The following is a 13,547-nucleotide window of genomic DNA, read 5'->3' as shown; positions in this document are numbered from 1 at the left end:
TGTCATAGCTTCTAGATAGATTTCTTCAGAGACCTGAAAATCGCTGTGATTATTCACCATAGCCTGCTGAGTCTTACAGTGAAAGAACGATGTCAACGTATAGCATCGTCAGTTACTTTAATTGTGTTTGGGGTTTTTTTTTTTATCAAATCCTACAAAACAGGACCATTGTGACACAAAACCTCTCACACACTAACACAAACTCTTTATACAGACACAGAGCTTTCCATGTATAAATAAGGCAGACAAAAATGCATAAAACACAAGCTATCAACAGACTGTTGGTGGACACCATGTCACTTTATTTTGTTTTTATCTTGTTTCTTTTTGGTGTAGCCTCATTAAACAAAATGTTTATAAAAATGACCACTTTTATTATGAATTATTATGAAATGAATAATTCATTATTAATTATTTATTATGAACACACCTGCCACCCTCAAGTGGAGGTGGCAGAGAGGAGGCACTTGGAGTTTCGGTCGAGAAAGTGTCCATGTGACTGAGTCCTGTCCCATCGCTGCTTCAAGGTCTGTCGGTCCAGCTTGTTGAGGGCCTGAGAGCAAAGACGGATATCCTGGACCAGCTCTGACAAACTGTCCAGGTCTTGACTCTCCCAGGGGCCAGAGACCTGACAACCTGCAGGTTAAGCAACAAAGAAACATTTTACTTCATATCCATAATTTCCATTTTCCCCCCTATAAATATTTGACATCCAAATGTAGCCTATGAGCTAGCATCCAGCAATATTTTCTGCCCCATAAAATGGAAAATTAATTCACAACTAATCTTTTTTTTTTTTAATCTTCAAACCACACTTCTATATTGTAATGTCTGTGTGTGTACTCATCATGTAACACCTCTGTGCATACATACTAAATGTTCAAACTTAGAAATGTGTCAAAAGGAAACAGACTGATAGCAAGAAACAAACTGTTGCCAAGTACAACTTTGCACAGGTGATAAAAACATCAAAGAAATCCAAATTGTGAATTAGTGTGAAACTCCATGTCCATGGAGTATCTCCAAGTTCACACATATGCATACCTTCGAGGTTTAGAAGTGTCAGTGGTCGACGGGCCTCTCTGACAGACGCCAGGATGTTGTGAAGTCCCGCTGATGTAACAGACGGATTTCCTGACAGATTCAGACTCACCAGTGTGGGACACGACGAGAGGCACCTGTGAAATAATAATAAAAAGTCCAACAGGCCAGTAAAGAGTGACAATTTAAACAAAGGCAAAGCCCTAATAACATGAGTAATAACTGAGCCGTAGAAATGACGCCCGCACACACAAACCTCGCCAAGGTAGCTAGTAACCCTGTGTAAACACATTAGTCAACAATTAAATGTTCAGCTTGTTTAACTCCCAGCTCCACCCACAGCCTGTATCCTAGAAGACAAAGTCTTTAAGTTAAAACAACTTCACATTTGCAACCAACTGCAGCTCATGAGTGTAATAAAGTATTCAGCATCACAGAGACAAGGATCGTTGCAGGTTTATTCTGAACTCATTAAACTCCTACTTTTTTCCATAATTTGTTCCAAATCATTTAACATCTCAACGTCATTCCACATTGTAATCAGTGACTTCCCTTAAGTTTGTCACTCACCATGAGTCCAATAGTAGTCAGATAATGAGCCCCATGTAACTATTCTGTAACCACTGAACATCTGTTCAATTGTCACTTGTCTGTCTGTGCTGAATCCTTTACAAGCACTCTTAAAGGAAAACAAACATTAGCCAAACACACGGTTCATCCTGGTCATCCTGGTCATCCCAATTCTGTTAATCTATCCTTTTGCCGCTGCACTCATATCATTTGATTACTTTTTCTTAAGACATTCAGTCTCTAATTCCTCTGTTTTCATGTTGCAACGTCTCTCACCAGCTCACAAGCTATATTCAGACTTGCTGTTTGACGCACACACACACACACACACACACACACACACACACACACACACACACACACACACACACTCTCTCTCTCTCTCTCTTCTCTTCTCACTCTCTCAAACCAACACAGTCCACATTGATTATTCTTCTGGACCTCAGCGGATCCACCAAAATTCATGTAAGTATATCAACCATTCACAGATTTATTTCTTTTCCTCAGACCACGCCGGATCTGTTAATATCAACAACGCTGCACACTCAGAATTGTACAGCTGATTCTTCCCTTCAGACCGCGCCGGATCTGTTACTTCAGCACAATAAACACTGATTTTCCTTCTAAATCAGTTTACCAAGAGCCACAAAACCATTTCTGACTCGATTTTCTGAAATTCTGTGTCACTTAAACATCCTGACAGCACCAGGTGTTTTCTGTCGGACTTCCTCGTCCCAAATTACTCTTTTTACTCACAAATAAGTGTATCTCAAAATGATCTTCTGATCATAGCTATTCCTGAGGCCACAAATCTCAGCAGCGCCACCTGAGTAAAATCTTAGTAAACCTCTTTACTAAGGAGGAAGTTCTTCAACTTCCTGACCAAACACTTATTGAACCATAAACTGACCAATAACTCTTATATTCTCTTATTCTTTAATCACACACTGGTCTCTTTTCTCTCCTATTTCCTCATAACATCTCATGTTACTTTTATCTCAGTACTGTCTTTTTCTCAAAGTTTCGTTATCCTTACTTCAAAGCTTCTCATTACTTCAAAGTTCCCGTTCATCACTGTGTTAATGTTATGCTAACATAGCTGTTTCGCTAGTCACATAGCACATCACTATATACCAGCTAGCCAAACTTCAGTAACCCTACAAACATCACTGCTGCTTGCTTTCCTGTCTTCATGTATGTCGGAAGTGATAGCAGAGCTGTGCCTTTTAATTTGTTTTAGAAATCCCTCAGTCAGAACCTGGTATATGATATTTAGATGGAAACTAGCGAGCTAACTCTCTGCTAACTTCTAACTCCGTTACATTTCAGAAATTCTTTTTTCATGGATGCCTGGGTGTTAAACTTCATTGTTACACCTGGTAGAGCAGCCACACTGATCATTTTATTACAGATGAAAGAATTCAGACAGTTTTTAAACTCTCAGTGATCCTGCAGTGATCGTTTGACTTTGGGACCTGCAGTGTGGTTTGGGTCCAGACACGGCTAATGACCAGACTTAAAGACCAAATTTCGGGTCACTTTTGCCGGTCCCAAGCCCAAATAAAGGAGCTAGCTTGAAGCGTGACATAAAAAACAATAATTGCTAAGAAAAGTGTCATTTGTAGTTCTAAATATATTCTAAATGCATTTAGATCGTTTTTACTCACTTTATGTCTCTTCCACGATCTTATGTGTCTCTCCTATGTTGGTTAGGACCACAGTGATACTGGGAATTCCACGGTGTTCACTGTCTTCAGCAAGCTTACAAGGGCCGGTTGAAGGGCTACAGTCTTATCATACATGTGCAGTGTTCCTACAAGCCATAAGGTTACCTCGAGTGAGGAAGATGATGATTTACAGTCCGTCTGAGTCCATAGGTTGATGTGCAAGCACATTTGTCCCATTCTCCACAGAGGGCAGTGGGCATAGGTGTGACGTCACAAACACTTAGAGTGACAGCAGAAAATTGTGAGCGTTCCACTTGTATGCGGCAAGAAGTAGGCACACATTGCCAGGGATGTGGTTGGAACGGCTGACTAGATAAGGCCTGGTGTCCAGCTAATGAAAAAGAGCCGAAAATGGGGGTGTGGCTGTGCACTGGTGTGCACTTTAAATGTACCCCTTCTGCCCTGCCTTACAGGGCCGCCCAAGTGGCTCATGGGAACGTGACAGGCCCCATGGCAGAGATTGAGGACAGAGGGCAGTGGTTCGAATCCCATGCGGACCAATGTAGGGAAATACAAAAAAAAATTAGAAACAGTTTCCTGGCTCTGAAATTCACCTGCTGGCCTTGCTTAGGAGACCGCAGGCGAGCCCGCAGTAGAAGGGTTCTCTCTGCTTTTTACCGCTGTCTCAAAACATTTTTTCCATCAATCAATATTGCTTGTTATGGTTGCTATGGACCACCAAACACGCCACGCCACGCATTGTCGCTTTCGCAATCTTTTCTTCATGTCCAAACAAACGCTCAATTTTGCCTTCATTAACACAAATTAGACATCAAAACCTAGGTATTTTTCTTGCCTTTCACAAAATGCCACTGTCATTATTGTAGGACTTGCCGTTTTCTCGCCAATGGCCTCGAAGCAACACAGTTTAAAAATCTCCACATTCAAAGTATATGGAGACTTCAGTGAAAATGACAGCTGAAATTCTGTAACGGAGGCGTTTTCAACTCGTCATATCTTCTAGATGTATTTTTCTTTAGAGACCTGAAAACCGCCTTGATTCTTTTTTTTTTTTTTTTTTTTTTTTATTAAAGCCTGCTGATTGTTACAGTGAAAGAATGATGTCGACAGCCCGTGTACTTTTGGAGTTACAGAACATTTTGTAACACGAAGAAACAGCAGTTTTCACCTCTCAGTTGTGGTAAACGCTTGAAATATATTATGGAGAACGTGCTTTGGGAGCGAGAGACCCGGGTTGAAATCTAGCCAGTGGCAGTATCTAATATCTTTCCCTAATTCACTTTATAATTACAAATTCTCAACACTTGAACATTCCCACGTGTGTTCTGATCAAAACAGTGCAAGAATGAGCTCTTTAGCGTTTGATTTTCAACTTATCCACATTTCTTTGCGGACACTCCTGCATGTCACAAATACATTGCACAAAGCGCATCTGTGGCTGTGTACCATTCGTGGTGCGTTGGCTCCCTCTACTGGTACGCGCCTCATTCAAATGTCGCCACACATTTAAAAATGCAGGGTGTCTTTACACTGTCATAGCTTCTAGATAGATTTCTTCAGAGACCTGAAAATCGCTGTGATTATTCACCATAGCCTGCTGAGTCTTACAGTGAAAGAACGATGTCAACGTATAGCATCGTCAGTTACTTTAATTGTGTTTGGGGTTTTTTTTTTTTTATCAAATCCTACAAAACAGGACCATTGTGACACAAAACCTCTCACACACTAACACAAACTCTTTATACAGACACAGAGCTTTCCATGTATAAATAAGGCAGACAAAAATGCATAAAACACAAGCTATCAACAGACTGTTGGTGGACACCATGTCACTTTATTTTGTTTTTATCTTGTTTCTTTTTGGTGTAGCCTCATTAAACAAAATGTTTATAAAAATGACCACTTTTATTATGAATTATTATGAAATGAATAATTCATTATTAATTATTTATTATGAACACACCTGCCACCCTCAAGTGGAGGTGGCAGAGAGGAGGCACTTGGAGTTTCGGTCGAGAAAGTGTCCGTGTGACTGAGTCCTGTCCCATCGCTGCTTCAAGGTCTGTCGGTCCAGCTTGTTGAGGGCCTGAGAGCAAAGACGGATATCCTGGACCAGCTCTGACAAACTGTCCAGGTCTTGACTCTCCCAGGGGCCAGAGACCTGACAACCTGCAGGTTAAGCAACAAAGAAACATTTTACTTCATATCCATAATTTCCATTTTCCCCCCTATAAATATTTGACATCCAAATGTAGCCTATGAGCTAGCATCCAGCAATATTTTCTGCCCCATAAAATGGAAAATTAATTCACAACTAATCTTTTTTTTTTTTAATCTTCAAACCACACTTCTATATTGTAATGTCTGTGTGTGTACTCATCATGTAACACCTCTGTGCATACATACTAAATGTTCAAACTTAGAAATGTGTCAAAAGGAAACAGACTGATAGCAAGAAACAAACTGTTGCCAAGTACAACTTTGCACAGGTGATAAAAACATCAAAGAAATCCAAATTGTGAATTAGTGTGAAACTCCATGTCCATGGAGTATCTCCAAGTTCACACATATGCATACCTTCGAGGTTTAGAAGTGTCAGTGGTCGACGGGCCTCTCTGACAGACGCCAGGATGTTGTGAAGTCCCGCTGATGTAACAGACGGATTTCCTGACAGATTCAGACTCACCAGTGTGGGACACGACGAGAGGCACCTGTGAAATAATAATAAAAAGTCCAACAGGCCAGTAAAGAGTGACAATTTAAACAAAGGCAAAGCCCTAATAACATGAGTAATAACTGAGCCGTAGAAATGACGCCCGCACACACAAACCTCGCCAAGGTAGCTAGTAACCCTGTGTAAACACATTAGTCAACAATTAAATGTTCAGCTTGTTTAACTCCCAGCTCCACCCACAGCCTGTATCCTAGAAGACAAAGTCTTTAAGTTAAAACAACTTCACATTTGCAACCAACTGCAGCTCATAAGTGTAATAAAGTATTCAGCATCACAGAGACAAGGATCGTTGCAGGTTTATTCTTAACTCATTAAACTCCTACTTTTTTCCATAATTTGTTCCAAATCATTTAACATCTCAACGTCATTCCACATTGTAATCAGTGACTTCCCTTAAGTTTGTCACTCACCATGAGTCCAATAGTAGTCAGATAATGAGCCCCATGTAACTATTCTGTAACCACTGAACATCTGTTCAATTGTCACTTGTCTGTCTGTGCTGAATCCTTTACAAGCACTCTTAAAGGAAAACAAACATTAGCCAAACACACGGTTCATCCTGGTTGTCAGGTGTCGGCCATCCAGATTCCAGAGGTGCTGTGAAAGGTCATAACGTTAACACTGTGCTGTGGAAAAAGTAACACTGGTTTCAAACACAGTATGTCTCAAACTGTATTCACTTCTTCCCTGTAACATTCACATTTTCTCCAATATTTTCTCAACAACACAGTGTAATTTCATCATCAACATATAGCCTGTAACTACAGTTTCCTTCACACAAAATCTCAGTAATCCTGTGGTAGAAAAACATCATTAAGTTGTGTCCTGCTGTAAATCACATGATCAAATCACATGATTAACCATCTGCTGTAAAAAGAAATGTAAATGTTAGCGCTGCGCAGGTGTATACACTCTTTCTCACAGTAATCTCTGTGAGCAACACAAGGTAGTGAATAACACACCCATGGTAAATTCACAGACACAAAAATTTTTAAACTAAAAAGGTTAAATTTGCAGAGTTCACATAGTCATGTGACCCAGGTTTCCTCCTGTGGTCTCCTCCTGCTCCTGCAACAGAGACACACACAGAGATACATCCACACCTTTGTCAGGTGGGGGTTAACTTCACACAATGGTGTTAAGTCAGTCAGTCTTGTCAGCTTCCCCATTTATTTTAGAATTCTCACTCATTCACTCAGTGATTCTTTCTTTTGCTGACTGTGGAAATTATCATTCCATTCGTTTCCACGCTCAGCAAAATGACGTCATTTCAAAAAGAAAAAGAAGAACTTTAGATCGGATTACCTCGCTGAATCCTTTTGGACAGGAACTCATTTTCTAAATGTCCCAATAAGTGGCTTTCTCCTGAGCCCATTTTAATTTTGGAGAAGCTCACTTTGCAACAGTTTTCTCGACGATGAGTCGTATAGCGCTTCTGTTCTAATCGTGCAGATCTGCTCAAACAGAGATCATCAAACCAAACTTTCAGTGCACCATGAAAGTAACAAAATAAAAAGAAAGAAAGAAAATAAAGGAAAGAAAAGGAAAGAAAGGCCTTGTTTAAATCATGACACGTGTTCTTCATTTCAGGGGGATGAATCGTACCAACCTAATTGGCAGGCTCAACTTAGTAACAAAAGATAAATCAACAGCCAGTTTAATCTCAAACATCTATCCAATCACACACAACATACAGCATAACCCTGTTGTCTCGTCACATAATAAGTTTCTTCTCATGTAATCAAATGTGTGCCATGGTAAAACTTCTACACACCAGAAACTCACAATCTGCTCACTCAGCTCACTCTTTTAAGACCCCTCATCAGCATTCTGTTTCCTCCCTATGATGCAACCATCTGTCCTCCTATAATATTCAGTCCACTAGTCTATGTATCGCTTTCATCTTACTACTGACTTGGACAAGATGACAAACAGAATCTCATGCTTAAGATGATGTCTGGTCTTCATGAGTATCATTTATTGTGTATGCATGTAGGGTTAGTATGGTTAATGCATTTTCTGTATGTTTTTGTGTTCCTCTCTCATCACTGCTTAAAACAACACACATCTCTCTCTCTGTTTTTTTTTTAACTGTCTTTTTCTCCAAAACAGAGAACAGCATTACAGCTGTTTCAGGCTGAGAAACACCAAACACTTTTCATGTTATCATTCATCAACACAACTATTTTATTTATTTGTGTCCACTGGGCAGGTGACCTGCAGAATCATGTCTGCCCCAGCTGGATACCTTTTCACACACACCGTGACGTCAGACACGCTCACACTCGCTTCTGCTTAGAGCACAATTTCACTTCATTCGTCAACAATCTACACACCACGTGCTGCCCAATAAAAACTTTGCAGTGTATTTCATCCTCTTTCAAGGCAGACTTTTTTTAAGTTTGCAGCTGGCAACGCGACTTACACCAAAACCCAGGCTACGTGTACACAACAGGTCGCAGAATTCCGTTAACACCGCGTAGGTTTCCTTCTGCGCTGTTGCGTTCACTCACACACATATACGCTCATTCACACTCTTTTTAGGCCTATAATCCCCCTTACCGCGGCGAGCTCTTTCCTCCTTAACGTTGGTGGAGAAACCATAGAAACACTCAATGCCCTTAACTGCGGAGAAACCTTTTTTTTTTATTTTTTAGAGCTCTATCCTCCTTTCGGTGGAGAAACCATCCTTACCCTCCTTCTATTCGGTGGAGAAACCTCTTTAAACCTCCTTCGGTGGAGAAACCGACTTAACCCTCCTTAAATAAATCAAAAAGATTAAAACAAAAACACTGGCGGAGAAACCAGGCAGCTTGCGTCTACACGCACAGCTTGCGCACTCACGTACCTGCTTTAACGCACGGGCACGTAGCCGCTCTCTAAGGCCTTCTGTACTCACTGTTCGTGTTGTTTTCGTTCATGGGAAGAGTCTCTGGATCCCGTCAATCGTCATCCATCCCGAGGGGAGTTCAGGCGCAAACTGTCCGGCCTGGTAACAAAGCAAAGTACCAGGGATTTGGTCAATCGTCCCAGACGATGGCTGCTAGCAGACTGCGGTCGCGTCCTCTCCCTCTCCTCGGTGGATGCGATGTGTTAGGCTCCGGCTCAAAGGACCAAATAAATGTTGGGTCTAAACTCAGACCCCGCTGTTTCCAGGACTCATTCCCGTGAAAGAAAAACAAGGCAACAGCGATCGATCGTTTCACTTGCAAGGGAGGCCTCGTTGATGTCTACCACGAAATGACCCCAAGTCCGGCCTCCTCCTGCTGCCTTTTATTGAGAGACAGTTCACACAAAACACATCACAGCAAAGCAACGCCCACATGGTCCTAAGACAAGGCATTGTATGTATATGTGTGAACTTCTGTAAGAATGTGTGTGTGTGTGTGTGTGTGTGTCATGGGGGTGCGTTTGTGTGACCTCCTGCTGACCAAAAGGGTCATAAAAGCAGGAAGCTTACAACACAAGAAACAGATCTTCCAGATAGGATGTATCTACAATAAAACACTACAGCCCCCCACCCAGAACCTGGAGAATCTGGGGGGAAAGACAGTGGAATTCCTTTCATCAGAGTTGGCAAGCATAAAAATGACAACATTTAACAATTCACTCTAACAGAGAGTCACCTGTGAGCGCGCTGGCTAGCAGCAGTCGATGCTGCTGAAGGAAACGAGCAGTGAGGCCGCAGGCCTGCAGAGACAGCTTGGCTAGCACAGGGCAGCAGGACAGCAGACAGGACAGAGACTCAGACACGCCGTCCCCCAGTGGGTTCATACTGAGGTCCAGCTCCTCCAGGCACTTTGAGTGGAAATGAGCAGAAAAAGCAAATGATCACGAGGGCCAATTCTCTCTGACAGATATCATTGATACGAATCAGGTTAGCTTGTTATTAAGATCTAAGGTAGTTATTAAGACCAGAGGTAGTTAAATACAGGTTAGATGGTAAACCTGGAGCTGCCAGTATTGGCTAGCTGAGGCCCTTACCGGGAATGCAGGTGCACTCTGTCCCTTTAAAGCATTTACAGCCTTCTCCAGGCCGTCCCCTGTAATGCAGTTGGCAGAAATGTCCAGCAGCTGCAGACGAGGCATGGTGAGCGTTGTGGCAATCAGCTCAGGGAGAAGGTCGTCAGACATACAGTTTCCAGAAATTCGCAGCTCAAGCTCAGAACAAGTTCTTCAGGGTCCTGACACTCTCAGGTCAACTGACATAATTTCACCTGCTCAATACACAGAAAGTCTTGTTAAACGCCACACAGTCACAGTGTCTCCTCCAGTGCAAGCTTCACTCCTACAGTCAGACAGGAAACCCAAGTTCCTCTTTTTCTTTTCCTGTCCCGAGTCATTCAACTACTTTGCATACTAAGTCGTCTCTCAAGAAGTTGCCGTGACAAGAGAAATACATGTTTAAACATTACCACCTTATTAAATTAGTTTATTTCTTTCTACAGTGATCACTTTTTTTGATCAATCTGTACAAGAGCACTTCTAATTCGCTATTCTAAAGACTACTACACACTAAGCGATTTGGACAAGATGATAAACAGACTCACACGCTCAACATGCTGTCTAGTCTTCATGAGCTCTTTTGTATTTCTAAGGTTAATGCATTTTCTGTTTGTGTGTGTGAGTTTGTATATGTTTCTTTTTGCACTATTTCAGACTCCGTCACAATTTTCCAACTTAAACAGTCAGTTTTCTCTTTCCCAGGTTTGCTAACCCAAATTTTGATTCCCCACATTAAATAACAGCATTCCTCTGTGTTCAGCCAGGAGTTAGAGCTCGCTGGTGAGGTTCAGTGACACATGGCGCTGTAAACACTTCAACCAGAAACTTGGCCTGAACGTTTCTAATATTGTTAACCTATAACTTTCTTCTGACTGCTGCATGTGGAAAACTGATCCAGGTCTGCTTTTCACCTAAAAATAACAAAACTGAGACATTTTCATTATTATCATCACTGCTTAACCGACCCGCTTCTCTCTCTGGTCAGAAATACCGATTTATGTCATGTATATAAGTGTAAGCGTGTTCTTCATTGCATTTATGTTATGTGGTCATATTAATTGAGTGTAAGCTGCTTCTTCGTTGCATGTGTATTTTAAAATCAGGTTTAATTCATGCCTCTTTGCACTGAGCTGTGGATTCAAACTGTCTCACTTCTGATTCTTTCCAAAAATAATTTCACATGTAACAATTTGTGTATGTGTGGATGTCATGCATCCATTGGACGTAAAACGTACAGCTTATTGCACCAGCATACATCTGCTCTTATATAACTATCATTAGCTTACAGCTTTAAGTGTTTAAGGTATGTGCTAACAAAAAATAAAGGTAAGATGATAGTTTATTAAATTTTAATGAAATTTGCAGATTGTTTCGGTGAAGTTTAATAAACTCCTTGCTATCTAAAATATAACAGGACACCGAGTATATTCTCGAGCATCTCACACTTCTGATAATCAGTTGTCTGCTTGACGTTTATTCAGCTGTGTAAAAACTATAACTTTAATCTCAGCCAAACTGATTTACTCAGGAACAAATAAAATACTAAAAACAAAGCCAAACAATAACATTTTTAAGTTATCTAAGTGACTTATATATGTTTAACCTGAGTAGCGAAAGACAACGGTGGGTTTGAAAACAATTTTCCTGCAGTCCGGGGTTCTCACCGGCTCTAGTGAGCTTTGCCCCCGGCTAGCTATCGAGATAGTGGGTAACTCGCCTGAAAATATGTTAAACGTTTATTGTGTGACCCAGAAAGAATAATAAGAGTAATATTAAAACTAACTAGCTGCCGCCATTGTTGGAAACCTGACAGCACCAGGTGTTTTCTGTCGGACTTCCTCGTCCCAAATGACTCTTTTTACTCACAAATAAGTGTATCTCAAAATGATCTTCTGATCATAGCTATTCCTGAGGCCACAAATCTCAGCAGCGCCACCTGAGTAAAATCTTAGTAAACCTCTTTACTAAGGAGGAAGTTCTTCAACTTCCTGACCAAACACTTATTGAACCATAAACTGACCAATAACTCTTATATTCTCTTATTCTTTAATCACACACTGGTCTCTTTTCTCTCCTATTTCCTCATAACATCTCATGTTACTTTTATCTCAGTACTGTCTTTTTCTCAAAGTTTCATTATCCTTACTTCAAAGCTTCTCATTACTTCAAAGTTCCCGTTCATCACTGTGTTAATGTTATGCTAACATAGCTGTTTCGCTAGTCACATAGCACATCACTATATACCAGCTAGCCAAACTTCAGTAACCCTACAAACATCACTGCTGCTTGCTTTCCTGTCTTCATGTATGTCGGAAGTGATAGCAGAGCTGTGCCTTTTAATTTGTTTTAGAAATCCCTCAGTCAGAACCTGGTATATGATATTTAGATGGAAACTAGCGAGCTAACTCTCTGCTAACTTCTAACTCCGTTACATTTCAGAAATTCTTTTTTCATGGATGCCTGGGTGTTAAACTTCATTGTTACACCTGGTAGAGCAGCCACACTGATCATTTTATTACAGATGAAAGAATTCAGACAGTTTTTAAACTCTCAGTGATCCTGCAGTGATCGTTTGACTTTGGGACCTGCAGTGTGGTTTGGGTCCAGACACGGCTAATGACCAGACTTAAAGACCAAATTTCGGGTCACTTTTGCCGGTCCCAAGCCCAAATAAAGGAGCTAGCTTGAAGCGTGACATAAAAAACAACAATTGCTAAGAAAAGTGTCATTTGTAGTTCTAAATATATTCTAAATGCATTTAGATCGTTTTTACTCACTTTATGTCTCTTCCACGATCTTATGTCTCTCTCCTATGTTGGTTAGGACCACAGTGATACTGGGAATTCCACGGTGTTCACTGTCTTCAGCAAGCTTACAAGGGCCGGTTGAAGGGCTACAGTCTTATCATACATGTGCAGTGTTCCTACAAGCCATAAGGTTACCTTGAGTGAGGAAGATGATGATTTACAGTCCGTCTGAGTGCATAGGTTGATGTGCAAGCACATTTGTCCCATTCTCCACAGAGGGCAGTGGGCATAGGTGTGACGTCACAAACACTTAAGTTGCTGTGTTAGAGTGACAGCAGAAAATTGTGAGCGTTCCACTTGTATGCGGCAAGAAGTAGGCACACATTGCCAGGGATGTGGTTGGAACGGCTGACTAGATAAGGCCTGGTGTCCAGCTAATGAAAAAGAGCCGAAAATGGGGGTGTGGCTGTGCACTGGTGTGCACTTTAAATATACCCCTTCTGCCCTCCCTTACAGGGCCGCCCAAGTGGCTCATGGGAACGTGACAGGCCCCATGGCAGAGATTGAGGACAGAGGGCAGTGGTTCGAATCCCATGCGGACCAATGTAGGGAAATACAAAAAAAAATTAGAAAAAGTTTCCTGGCTCTGAAATTCACCTGCTGGCCTTGCTTAGGAGACCGCAGGCGAGCCCGCAGTAGAAGGGTTCTCTCTGCTTTTAACCGCTGTCTCAAAACATTTTTTCCATCAATCAATATTGCTTG

At 41.3% G+C, this 13,547-nt stretch overlaps 2 long non-coding RNA genes across 2 annotated transcripts; both read right to left on the bottom strand.

The window, feature by feature from the left end:
* Window positions 1-279: 279 nt before the first annotated feature.
* LOC146365986 (uncharacterized) lies at window positions 280-3,723 on the bottom strand. The gene is made up of 3 exons (XR_014798632.1): window positions 3,279-3,723; window positions 1,045-1,178; window positions 280-636 (listed from the first exon to the last, which is right to left on the bottom strand). It is a non-coding gene; the product is annotated as an uncharacterized LOC146365986 (long non-coding RNA).
* A 1,388-nt stretch (window positions 3,724-5,111) lies between these two features.
* Window positions 5,112-13,097, bottom strand: LOC146365985 (uncharacterized). The gene is made up of 3 exons (XR_014798624.1): window positions 12,816-13,097; window positions 5,877-6,010; window positions 5,112-5,468 (listed from the first exon to the last, which is right to left on the bottom strand). It is a non-coding gene; the product is annotated as an uncharacterized LOC146365985 (long non-coding RNA).
* Between the last annotated feature and the right edge of the window lie 450 nt (window positions 13,098-13,547).

This window comes from Perissodus microlepis, chromosome 19, assembly GCF_051167445.1.
Source record: "Perissodus microlepis isolate ML-2025 ecotype Zambia chromosome 19, ASM5116744v1, whole genome shotgun sequence".
Classification (NCBI taxonomy): Eukaryota; Metazoa; Chordata; class Actinopteri; order Cichliformes; family Cichlidae; genus Perissodus; species Perissodus microlepis.
The sequence above is the reverse complement of the archived record's forward strand: the minus strand, read 5'-3'. Positions and strand labels throughout refer to the sequence as shown.